General features: G+C 34.9%; 1 long non-coding RNA gene across 1 annotated transcript in view; it reads right to left on the bottom strand.

Moving 5' to 3' along the window:
* LOC131675644 (uncharacterized) overlaps positions 1–12,168 on the bottom strand; it is a 152,628-nt gene that overhangs the window by 50,934 nt on the left and 89,526 nt on the right. The window contains exon 3 of the long non-coding RNA XR_009303093.1: positions 4,298–4,518. This is a non-coding gene — a long non-coding RNA (uncharacterized LOC131675644). The remainder of the gene's footprint in view (positions 1–4,297; positions 4,519–12,168) is intronic.

Raw genomic sequence — 12,168 nt, 5'->3', positions numbered from 1 at the left:
TGTTCACGCCGTTAGGACCAAGAAAATATATTAATCCACTGTATCAATTGGACACATACATATTTACGCATACATTTGACGGACCATACAATCCGTTTAAAAACAAAAGGAAGAAAGACCATATAAATAAAAAACAATAATAATATATAAAGGACCGAACGCCAATAACTTTATTAAAAAATAAGTGAGTACCATATTGTTTATAGATAATAGACAACGCGAGGCGAAGAACACGCGTCTATATATATATATATATATATATATATATATACACACAAGGTGTCAAATAAGTAACGGAACAAGGCTGTAGCTTTTTAGGTACAGATTATTAGACCAAGGTCAAGGTCATTCCTTTAGTAACTTTCAACGCGGAATCCGATGGTGACCTTGGATTTGACCTTGAGATTGACCTTCAAGGTTATTTCAAGGTCAACTTTGTTTTTTTAAATGGGAACCCCTATTTTTGACAACGGCAATCGAAAGAGCGGAAAATTTTACGTCCAAAACGGTATTTTTAAATTTTTTTTCATGGCCTTGAGAAGGTCGATTGAAGGTCAAATGCTTGAAAAACTGCCTAAAAGCGTTTTTTCAATTTTTAAGATATCGAAAAATGACCTCTACAAAATTTGTTCAGAACAGAGTAGGTCATCCAATGCACCAAAAACCTTTGACCTTTAACCTCATTTTGAAGGTCATTTCAAGGTCGAAGTGTTTTTTGTAATGGAAACCCCTTTTTTTGACCCCGGATTAGCACATAGCGCGAAATCCGACGTTTGGATAAGGTATTATGTTGAGTTTCGATTGATCCACGACTTTCATCGCTAAGGTCATGTGAAATTTAGATCCAATATTATTCGCGAAACATTTACAAAATGTTTCGGGCTAAATTTATTAAATTCTACTGAGAGCATGTTACAGTGACCTTATCTTTGACCTTTGATTGTTTGAATAATAAAGTAACGGGTTATCCAAACCGAAAGTCAAGTTGTTTTAAATGAGGAGCAAGCAGAGACATAGGTACAGTTTTTTTGCCGGATAAGTTTTTTCCACTCACTGCGTTTTGAATGTTTCTTTCTGATTTCGCGCTATATGCGAATCCGGGGTCAAAAAGAGGGGTTTCCATTACAAAAAACACTTCGACCTTGAAATGACCTTCAAAATGACGTTAAAGGTCAAAGGTTTTTGGTGCATTGGGTGGCCTACTCTGTTCTGAACAAATTTTGTAGAGGTCATTTTTCGATATCTTAAAAATTAAAAAAACGCTTTTAGGCAGTTTTTCAAGCATTTGACCTTAAATCGACCTTCTCAAGGCCATGAAAAAAAATTTAAAAATACCGTTTTGGACGTAAAATTTTCCGCTCTTTCGATTGCCGTTGTCAAAAATAGGGGTTCCCATTTAAAAAAACAAAGTTAACCTTGAAATAACCTTGAAGGTCAATCTCAAGGACAAATCCAAGGTCACCATCGGATTCCGCGTTGAAAGTTACTAAAGGAATGACCTTGACCTTGGTCTAATAATCTGTACCTAAAAAGCTACAGCCTTGTTCCGTTACTTATTTGACACCTTGTATATATATATATATATATATATATATATATATATATATATATATATATATATATTCTATTTTCACTCTATCATTTATTCGTGTACTTGAGCTTTATAAAATAAATTTTATAAGTACTATTAATCGCGCTTGAGTATATCCATATGCTTCCCCGTTATTGCTTATTTTATATATAATCAATTACGGATAGATATATACGAATACGTCCGATCGAATATCTTACGATCGCGGTATCGGGATCCCGTATTCAAATCTACGAAGACTTCGTTATTGACGCGCGAACGGGACGGGGTGCCCGAGAGCCTGACTGCCGCCCGAGTCAAAGGCCGCTCGGCTGTTGAAAGACCTTCGTACGGGACAAACTCGCCTCGCGCGAGTTGTCACCCGTCAATCAGCTTCGATTTTACCCTTTACATTTTCTTCAATTACAAGGTATAAAGAATCGAACTGTCCTAGCCGAATTCGTCGTTATCGTAGGTGAACATTTTTTCACTTGAGGAGACCCATGTTGTAGATGTCATTACCAGCTCCCACGTTGCTCTTTCTACTTAGTAATATCACCTCCAAAATGGACATAGTATAATTATGACCTTTCCGATCATTCCCCAGAAAATACCTGCTCGAATGATTGTTTTTCCAAATTAGTTATTCTCTGAAAGTGATGTCCTCGAATAAATGAGTGCCCGAATATCATGTCTCTAAAATTATTATTTCAACATGCCCCGGAAAATGAAGTCCTCAATATATTTTATTCATACATGTACTTTTTTCATTTCACATCCATTTTATGTTTTTACATTGATGTTTTCGGCAGTCATCAAATAAATCAAATAATCCGAATATTCGCAATAAATTTCGTAATTTAGTGCGATTATTCAGATTTTCGCTTGTGTAATAACAAATTTTTTCGAAGTTATCTTAATTTTCCACACCAGTAGCAATTCCAATTCAATTAGAGCTGAGCAAAAGCCAAGTTAGAAGACATTCTAGAATGTCGCGCTGGTACTGTAAGAGTAATACGGCGCTGGCAGTGCTGGTCGACCAATTTTGAAGCTCTGGGAGGGATTGAGGAGCATTTGGTCACTTAAAAACCAGATGCAGACATATGTATTGTTTCATAGCATTTATAAAACGAGAGTAGGTCAATAAGTCCTTAAAATCAATGACACACAAGGTATCACAATTTATGTTGCTACAGCAGGCTTCATTTCTAACTAGAGTGCTGTTAAATATTCAGCTAAATTTTTTAAGTGGTTCCGTTTTTATCATCAATCAAATTGAACAACTTTTGCTTCTCCTTGAAAAATAAAAAAATAACTATTTTAAGGAACTCCTAAAATCATATTTTTCTGATAGGTTAGAAACACAAAATATTGAAAAATAAAAAATAATCCACCTAAATAAAATAGTCATTCTAGTTTTTCCTAAAGACTTATTGCTCAATCCTTGTAACGTACACATGACATCACATACGTAGTATGCTGTCCCTCATACGATTCTTAAGTACTTCGGTGAATCTTCATTGCATCACTGCTCGTCTGTGATCGTCAATGTACGGATGGAACTCCACCAAAAAATCAATGTATAGTGATGAAATAAACAAAATGAACGTTATATTTGCGCACTCGTTTCGTCGATGGGACTGCTCGTGGGGGCAGCACCTACCGGCTAGGAAGTGAGGGCATGCGTCGCGTACACGTGGATAGAGAAGAGAAAGTAATACACAGATAACAGTCGTGTAGATTGCCCTTGGACACGCACGTTCTCTTCATGTTCCGGACTCTCGAGCTTCGATGTCGGACGAACACGGAAGCTACTGTATGCGCTATTTCCCCAATAGAGAACACAAAAGGCATCCTGAGCGAACTCCAGAGAACGCTAGAAATTGTGTGTAGCCATCTCCTCCCGTGATTGAAATAACCTGAGCGACGAAAAAAAGCAGATCTCGCAAGATCAGCTAGCCAGCACCGCGCAATACGCCCGCGTGATCCGTCATTGTTTTACTTGTATAATACAAGGCGCAGTTCGAGATCAATCGACAGCCTATCTCACGCAAGCTCAGAAACTGCAACGATATAATTGTGCGTGGATTATAGCTCATCCGTAGGCGAAATATCGCTGCGTGCATGTGGCAGCGGACAAGATGGTGGCGCTCGCAACTGCCACGTGCTAAAAAGTATTATCGTTGTACATGCTTCAATTTGTAACCGGACCATTATCTAATAAAGAATACCGTCGTGACAATTAAGAACGACTGATTTAATCATTGACTGACCCTTCAAAAGTGCTCATTCCTATACTCGCATATTCGTTTCTGTCATACGCCTTCGTATTTATGCGTTCCATTTCAGCTAGCAGAATTCAGTTAAACTTTCGAGCAAGGCTGAAGCTGCTCAGTAAAGATACAGGCAGCAATTAACGAGGACTTCTCCCGAAAGCAAGGGCCCACGCCCACGGTAAGGTCTCGGTGCAAAATTCGGTGCAAAGGAGGCGCATGCAGTTACCAGTGAGAGCAGCCCACGGAAAGCACACAGAGTACCGCTAATATGTGCGCCATTACGCACCGTGCGGCGATATTCGCATAGCTCGTGCTGATCCGTACATAGACGAAGAAACTTGACCGCAGACCTTCGCACCGCGTAGCTCACCCCATTACAAAAGATATGAGTATGTCATACATATGAACTATCATTGCATATATTTATATATTGATAAAAATTTATACTTACAAAAATAAGTTGCATTTCGTCTTCTGACAACTCAGTTTTATCGACATTATCAAATGTTATCGTCATCAATCTCATCCGGCATAGACAGCTGAAAATTTATCTATTGAAAATTAATTTTCGGTCCAAACCTTCGGTATTAGGAACTTGTAGAGATTAGGCGTTTTCATCCGGTGGAGGAAATGTGTTTCCTTGTTTATTTTCTTTCCTAAACGTCAATAAATCTGAAAAGAAGAAAATAATAAAATTAGAAAAATAGAGAATTAAAAAACGATATTAACAAAAATATGTTAAAAATATATTGATTCGAGTGCTAGCACTCGTGCAAACCGGACATACACTAGTGCAGTTTAATTGAACTGCTTAATTAATCGTAAAACATTACCAACACTTAATAGTTTGGACAGGGCTTGCAAAAAAACAAGCAAAAAAGAAATAACTGTGTGAAAAAGAGCAAAAAACAACAAAATGGGAATGGCTCTATAGAAAATAAAATTATAAAGAAAAGACAAACTAACGTTCAAAATTACTGGCTTGATATAAGGTAAGATAAGATAAATTCGACTGGGTGAATAAACCTGACCTCCCTCTATTTGTGAGAAATGGCAAAGCGGAGCGATTTTGCATTAGTCTTACCATATAAATGGCATTCGAAATAATGAAAATGTCACCTTTGACAGCTTTATCGCATTTGACATTGAAACGCTCAAAAGACAACAAGTGTTATTTAAATCTTTTCAGTTTAATTTTCGTGCAAATTGCATCAGTAGTTTTATCTTATTAAATAAAACAATCGCAGAAAAACGGTAAGTGATTTTTTAGTGCATTTAGTGACCTATTCAATTGATGTATCGTTTTTGTTAAAAATTTCGAGTAAATTGTTTCTAAGTACTCGTATGTTAAATAAAACATGGCGTAGTAGGGTAAATTCGACCGCATATTTTTTATTGTTTATGTGTATAGAATTATTTATTTATGTAAACAAAGTGAAAAAACTGTTAATTTAGAACTATTTCTGTGCAAACTCAGCTAAAAAGTAGGGAATCAGATTTACCCCGCTATTTTTGAAAATGGCAAAAATTGACTTTTTTTGAAATACGGATATTTCAAAAACTTTTGATGGTATAACAAAAATACTTTGCAAAAAGATGCTTTTTTATATTACCTTTAATTTAACGTATATAAAGTTCAGATTTTACCTGGGATAAACGTTTTATAGGAAAAGAAATTACTAGGTCGGATTTACACCATCTTATTCTATTAAATGCATCAGTTGATATAGAAAATCCATTCAGTGTTAGATATAAACATGAATAATAAAAAATTTAGAAAAATCTCCCTAACATCAAGGAAAACAAGAATAATGCCAAGATCACCGCCCATCTTCGTAAGTGGTGTAATGAAACAAAAATATATCCTATCAAAGAATTATTTCACGAAGTTACCAAAAAAATCACGGGACCACAAAATTTTTTTCGCAGTGCTCTTGGACTTCCTTAAGTAGACATAATGTTTTTTGAGTAGCTGATCACGAATATTTACTTAGAATTGCTCCAGCACATCAGAATTCCGAGTAAATTCGAAAAAACGACAAACGTATTTATAGACAATCGTAATCTTAGTTCATAATCCCATAAACCCCAGACCTCCGATTGAACCTGAAGTGCTTAACACCAAAGCTTAACCCCAAGTCCTTAAAACGAAGACCTAAATCCCCAAAGCACTTAACCCTCAAACATTTAACTCCTAAACAATTCAACCCCAAACCTTCAAATTCTAAAGCTGTTCAACGTCAAGCCCTTAACTACAAAGGTCTTAATCCTCAACCATTAACACCCTAACCTTTAAACACGCAAGCTTTCAGCCGAAAGCCTTTAACTCACGCAGTTATATTAAAATTACTCTTGTTTGAGTTCTTTTTAAAGTTATTTTTCAATCACTTCTTTTTAGAACGTTTTTTCAATCAATTCTTTTTAGAACTACTTTTCAATCAGTTCTTTTCAGAACTATTCTTCAATCAATTCTTTTCAGAACTACTTTCAATCATTTCTTTTCAGAACTACTTTCAATCATTTCTTTTTAGAACTACTTTGATAACAGTTCATCTCAGAACTACTATTCAATCAGTTCTTTTCTGAACTATTTTTCAATTTGTTCTTTTTAGAATTACTTTTCAATTAGTTCTTTTTGGAAATACTTTGATAACAGTTTATCTCGGAACTACTATTCAATAAGTTGCTTTAAGAACTACTTTTTAATCAGTTCTTTGCAAAATGGCTTTGCAAAAATTCAGTTCTTTTCAGAACAACTTTGATATCAGTCCTATTAAAAAAAATATAGAAATACTTTCAGAGATCACTTTAGAAATGTATATAAATGTTGTTACCCAAATGCTATGATTTATTTCGATAAAAATTGTATACCGAATACTTTATGCACCTATTGTGCGACATTTTTTAGTCAGTGGCATAATGATAATAGAAGAAAGAAACCATTCACTTCTCCTATAATTTGGCGGGAACCTCGGAATCATGTAGATGATTGTTACTTTTCTTTAATTTCTGTAGATGGATATAATTCAAAGAATAGGATTAGAATCATATATTTATCAGTTGCTTTCGTTAAAAAGCCAGTACGAGAAAGGAATCTCGAAGCCTTTAGTAAACTGGACATCATTCTCTTGATGATAGTTTAGAGGGTAAAGCAGATCTGAAAATCGAAATTGAAGAGGTAGAATTTGATATGCCTTCGGAAAATACAGAAAGTCAACCTGATCTCCATAAACTAAATATCTCAAGGAGTTACAGGATTAGAACTAGTGACGGAAGTCACTTAGGTATTAACTTTTTCGATCAGTCATAACTTAATAATCTTTTAACCCTTTCACGTGCAAATGGCCAAAATATAACGTCAACTTCAAGCTCGTGCCTTTCAATTACCCGTGTGGAAAAAATATTGGGATACATATTCTTGTGTATAAAAGTCTCATCTTTCAAATGGCATCGCCAGATTTATCAATAAATGGGCACAAATTGTTTATTTTTAACAATAAACAAAAAAAATGGAGATTTTCGATTTTTTTTAATGCATTTTTTAACTATGTTTTCGGCACTCAAGAACATTCTTCATTCATAAGAATGCGGGACCCAAAAGTTGTACTTCAAAAATATACTTTGACAAACTTCGATTTTTAATGTTAACCAATCCAAAATGGCGCCCGAATGCCTGAAATTATTGCAAAATCACAGTAATATGCACTTTTGAAGTATAATCAAAGTTTTAGCGGGAAAAATGACTTTCCTGAGTCTTGTGACAATAAATTGGATGAATATTAGCAAAATTAGCTCAGAAAATTGATTTTCAAGATGGCGGCCATGGTGAGTCAGCTAAAATAACGTACTTACACAATTTTATAGACACTGTATAGTCTTCAATCCTCTTTATTTAATAGTTTTATGAATTCTTAGCACCATTAGATCCAAATTCATTATTATCTTATCAAAATTTAAAATGGCGGATCCAAGATGGCGGACTGCAAAATAAAAAATAGCAATTCAGGAAAATTAAAAAATACAATCGTAATCTCCTCAATCGTTCCAAATCTCCTTCCTTTCATGGGTTTTTTGAGCAACTTCGAGGTAATACTCTTTATTGATCATACGACCTTGTGGTAAGAACTCTTGGTGTACTACGCCACGATAATCAAAGAAAACAGTGAGCTAAACCTTGACATTTGATCGAATTTGACGTGCTTTTTTCGGTCTTGGCTCTTCTGGACACTTCCATTGGGACGATTAGGTTTTAGTTCTGACGTCATAACCATAAACCCATGATTCGTCACCAGATATGACTCTTCTAAGCATATCAGGATCATCATTGACATCGTTTAACAGCTCTTGAGTGATGCTCCTTCTACGATCCTTTTGTTCAAAATTAAGCAGTTTCGGAACAAGTTTTTTGCTACAAGTTTCATGTCCAAAACTTTGGAAAAAATTGCATGGCACGAGCCAACAGAGATGCCGACATCTTCAGCCACTTCTCTAATAATGATTCGATGGTTTTCTAACACTATTTGATTCACTATTGAGAAATACACCTTCGACCTTTCTCAAGCTATAACAATTTTTATAATCTTAGGAGGATCGATAATGCATTAATGAATGTGGTGAAAAGGTCACTTATTGTTTAATAAATTTGATTGGTGAAATTCTGTTATATTTATTTATGTACATGTCAACTAATTGACGTAAAAATCAAATTATTATAACTTTTTTTATAGGTATAGCTTTGCGATGGTTCCGCGGTTTATGTTGTCAAAATAGAGTTAAATGACCTCCAAAGACAGAGAGAGCAGCCAGAAGATAGTAACGAAGATGATTAATCTCCAAATTAAAAAGGTAGAGCTCCGACGTATAACAACATTTTAAACAACACCCTTAATGAATCGGATAGATAAATGGCAGGAAAATATAGATTGGCACTAACCAGAGCTTGTGACAATGCGCGGGGTAGTGAAAAAAATTTTTCTTTGTGTTATTTTTATTTTATTTAGTTTATTTTTTGCATTTTTTTATTTTTAAAATTGTAAATTTCAATAAAAAATACATAAAATATAAAAAAATAAAAATTAACAAACGAAAAAATTCTTAAATCTCAGTATGTACCGTTGATTTTTGGAACACTGCAAAATAATATCAATTATTCAAGTATAAAGAAAGTTGTAAAAAATATTCTATAACAATTCGTTATTGGTTCAATAAGTTATTTGTTATAATAACTTAATGACCTATTAATCCTGTGACCCAATAAAGAAACGAAGAAAAGTCGTAGAAGAGTCTTAGAAAAATAGTAAAAAAGTCGTGGATAAATCGTGGAAAAGTTATAAAAAAAAGTCATGCAAAGTCGTAAAAAAGTCGTGGGAAGATCGCAGATAAGTCATAGAAAAGTCATAAAAATGTGGAAAAAACTACTTTTTACGGCATTTAGTTATTGAGTTGGGTTGATTTTACAACTTTTCCACGATTTTCTCACGACTCTTTTGAGGACATTTTTATTTAGGCTACACAGACATATTACCTTTTTTTATTCGGCTATGTCCCAATTTGGATCATGAGATCGTCGTCTGGCTCTTAGTCATCGTCATTGTCATCATCCTCACTGTTTCCTTCATTCGCTGGCTCATTTTCTACAGTACCTATCCTTTCCAGATTCATTTTTAAGCACTGCATGAAAATGCTTCCTCTCCATTCTTATGTACAATCGAGCTCTTTGCAGCACTTAAAATGTCGGCAAATGTATCTCTTTGAGTGATATGTCTTGTATCCATTTTTCGATATATTAATAGCAATCGTCAGCAGTAGCCGATGCATTGCTGTGGTTAATATCTTCTTTACACGTTCCCCAGACATAAAAATCTGAAGAATTATTATCTGGGGAACATGCTGGCCACTTTACGATACCGCCACGACCAATCCACTCAAGGTATGACTTGTAACGGGAGACGTTATCTGAAAAATGGAAAATTTATTTAAAAACAAATTCCCACGATGCAGAGCAAACCGCCGCTCCGTTAAACACGTATGATAGTACGTGTATTCGCCTTAACGTCAGATGATTTATCCTAGTTGTCTTCTATTCAGCGGAGTTGAACTCACCTTAAGTCACGTGTCTTGTGACACTCGTTGAGTTTTAAGTGTGAGCGACTTTACTCCTAATCTTCTTAATCCCCTAGATGTAATTGGATTAAAACCTAAGTCTTTTTCAATTACTTAAGCTACTAGGAAAATTAAATTACGAAAACGGCGAATAAATTTCACAGACTTTAATTAATAAAAATTACTACAGTCTTTGTAGGGCCGAAAGACTAACGCACGCGAATAGGATTTTACAATTAGTTATATTCGGTGAGAAAGAGAGAGAGAGAAGATTCGAATTATACCGCGAACTAACGCTCGACGCGAATACAAAAAATAATGCTTTGACGAATATACAAAATACCAAATGTATTTTGTATCGCTTAATATGACGGAAGGTGCACCTACCATGCGGTGCAATTACGGTGATCAGCCGTAATTGTTGTTGTAAAAAATATCAACTGCCGCTGACCCTTGATTATCAGCTGCGCTGCCTTGTACTGCCTCTATCAGCTGTAATCTGCTGCTTCTGTACCGCTGCTTGCTGCTGCAATATCGTCGTTGCACACCCTCACGTATTTGTCCCAGAGAAACTTTATTTTTGGCGAAATAAAGTGCAAAACACTATTCGGCGGTAAACTCGCGTGAACAGCTGAGGCATAACTGCCTATTCAAAAGATCGCGCGCTCCCTCTCTCTCTCTTAACTATTAGAACTAACGCGCGAGAAGCAGAATCACGAACGTTTCGATTAATTAACTCGACTACCATTGCAGACTCTAAAAATATCGGAGTGAACATACTTGTGATTAAAAAAAAATAATAAACAGTAATTAATTACCTCGTCAAAGTGATCTTGTACAAGTCAAGCGAAATGCGTTGGAGCTCCATCATGCATAAAAATGTTTTGTTGCTGTTTTAGAGGTAAAACATCATTTAGAAGTCCTAATAGATCATGTTGCAGAAAATTAAGGTAAATATCGGCATCAAGATTTCCTGGCAGACGAAATGGCCCGGCAATTTGGTCGCGTATGATAAAAGTCTATACACTGAGAGAAACGATGTTATAATATTTACTAAATTTCTCTTAGATTAGTTAGATGTTATTATTAGATGTTTACTATTAGATGTTTGATGTTTAATATGGAGTTGTCAAAATGTTTCAAATGTGATATTTCTTCCTGTACGCTGGTCTGGCATGTTTAATAAACTAATACTAATACTTAAAACTAATTAGTAATTTGTATAAAAATATTCATGATTTGTTGTTCTAATCCCATGTTCTATTTAGCATCTATCTGGCTGTAGTGAAATATCCTGTTGTTGCATTCTTGGTTCTTCTGTAGATGACACGTTCTAAGCTTGTTAATCTTGCTGGACATGTTAGTCCTATTGCGCAAGTTTCTCTATAGTGTGGAAAAATTTCTTTGTGTTGTCTGTTCGAGACACATTTGCAAGTTGAGGTGAACACTATGTCATCGACAACTACAATGTCTAGGTGTTGTGGTTGATATTCTAGAGGTGATGCTGAGTTCTTGAAAATTTTTGCTCGTTGAATAGCTCTGTCAAAATTTAACAGGGCTTTATTGTTGCCTAGATAGTTTATGTCTCCATAGGTCATTCTGATACAATTTGATTGTTCTATCAGTTTTCCAGGGGCTGGCATCGGTTTTCTTGACAGTGCTCTATAGTTATTTTCATTTGCCATCTCATCAATTGCATCGAAAACTGTTTCTATGGACATTTTGTTATTACTGTTTATGTTATGTTCTTCGAGTGTGGACTTAGTGAATTTTATTCTGTTGATTTGTGTAGCTGTCGTTGTTTTCATATTATTCAAGAGGCTGTTAGCTAGCTTTGCGATCCTGTTGATTTCTTGTGTTGATCCTTTCAGCATTTTTTCATAGTTATACTGGGTGATTCTTTTGTGTGATCTTTTATGAGATAAATTGCAATTGTTATTTGCACAAATAAATGTTCTAATATCTAGTATTAATTTGTTGTGGTCTACTGCATCCTCATGGACTTCCGATGTCGGATACAGAGTACCATAGAGATCAATTAATTGTTTTATATTTTTGCAGTTTAATCTATTTGCCATATTGGGTTTCCTTTGATCCATTTTTTAAGTTTGTTTTTCCTAGTTGTCGTGTTGCTAATTGTTTTCAAGTCATTTGGTAGTTTATTGTATAACATAATTGCTCTTACATAACTGTTTTTTATGCTGATAGTTAGTGTTCTTT

Source organism: Phymastichus coffea, unplaced genomic scaffold (assembly GCF_024137745.1).
Source record: "Phymastichus coffea isolate CEN01 unplaced genomic scaffold, Cenicafe_Pcof_1.1 PCOF00027, whole genome shotgun sequence".
Taxonomy (NCBI): Eukaryota; Metazoa; Arthropoda; class Insecta; order Hymenoptera; family Eulophidae; genus Phymastichus; species Phymastichus coffea.
The sequence above is the reverse complement of the archived record's forward strand: the minus strand, read 5'-3'. Positions and strand labels throughout refer to the sequence as shown.